Below are 1,668 nucleotides of genomic sequence, written 5' to 3' on the forward strand. Positions count from 1 at the left end.
CTGCTTGATCGTTTGCCACGCTCAGTGTGCGAAGTCATTGTCAGAATCATCTGATAAGGAGGCAAAATAAATAAATAGAAGGACAAAAGTTGTGGAGCAGGATGAAATACAAAAGTCTTACAAGTCTGTAACATTTCTTTCTCATTAAAAAGAAATAAAACACCCCCCAAAACACCCCAAACCTGTCAACAGACTCCTTGGCCCCAAGTCAGAAGTGTGTGTTTAGTCGTGGACTTCATTTACTCACTTTTACTTTATGTGGGTTTAACTTTGTTTTATATTTCAGTTTCAAGGTATTTCATAGTTAACTAATAACTTAAAAGGGTTTCCAAAGTTAAAATATATTTGGAGTTGGCAAGAGCAGAATATAAAAACCCCTTGCTTTTTCTGAGCCAGTTTTTAAAAATAGTGCGTATATGCTACACCATTTTCTGTTGCATATGCGCACGTAAAATTAAAAGCAGATAATCTGTCCTCATTCTTTTTTTTCAGAGGAGCCTGGTTATGAGCCAGGCTTTTAATGATCACCTGTCAGAATTTATTTGTAATCAGCTGTCCACATGACTTTTCAACTCATTGATTTTTTTTTTTTTTTTTTTCCATTTTTCCTGAGCCATTTGCAGCTCAGCGTTACAAACTTTTCTCCCTAGAAGCTCCCTGTACGCTTTTTTACTGTTGTAAAAGAAGTCATGTCTCTTGGGGTAGGATAAACCATCTAAATTTGCAGGGTTTTTTCCCCCACACCACCTTGCCTTAAGAATAATATAATTTTTTGGTTAAATGTGTTTTTTTAAAAGGGAGCTCATTCCGTTTCTTAAAATAATACTTTCTTTTTTCCCTCACTATTACAGATCGGTACTATGACTTAATTAACAGTAGTCTGGTTTATCATCAGGTTGTTGAAATTTTTATGTGCTGTTGTGTAAAAATCATACTTAGACAATCTGTTTTGAAGGGAAGATCATCTTAGAGTTTAGCATTTGAGGAAGTTGTAAAATAAGAGGGTCTGTATTTTAAAAACCAAAATTTTAGTAAAAGTAAAAATGAGCATTTAAGGTTGTCATAAAAGTGCCAAGGCAAATGTGCTGTTTCGAAATATGAAAGTTGGTCTGGAGGTAAGTGTTAAAAAACATTATAATGGAGCCTTTTGGTTAATATATCTTAAGACTTTTAAAATACCTTTTTTTAAACTGTCACATGAAGAAAGGTTTGGTTTTTTTAAATTGGTGTGAGCTACTGTTTCAGTATGCGTGGCTGTTGTGATTTGTGTTATTGTAATAAACCTGAGAACAAATAGTATAAACTATACAATTTCAATAAAAATTAATTCCATCTGATCTTATTTTTAGGAAAACTGAATTTTTTAGGTGATAGTAATTCTCCTAAAAATATTTCGTTGTTGTGTCCTCTGAATTTTTGTGTTACGATGGAAGCCTGTTTGAGCGTGTAGACTCTGGCTGAAGGCAGGGTCAAATCCTTATGTCCCTACTTTAAATGGCTCCGCAGCATTTAGCATCAGCGTATCACGTGCAGTTGGTCAAAACTCCTATACCTGCATGTACTGTGTACGGGGAGGACGTACACATGCACATGGAACACCGAATGTGACTCATGCACGTACATGGTGCATCTCGGACATAGAGGGTCTATAGAAGAGTGGCATAAGAA

The sequence above is a fragment of the Fulmarus glacialis genome, unplaced genomic scaffold (genome assembly GCF_000690835.1).
Source record: "Fulmarus glacialis isolate BGI_N327 unplaced genomic scaffold, ASM69083v1 scaffold47178, whole genome shotgun sequence".
Taxonomy (NCBI): domain Eukaryota; kingdom Metazoa; phylum Chordata; class Aves; order Procellariiformes; family Procellariidae; genus Fulmarus; species Fulmarus glacialis.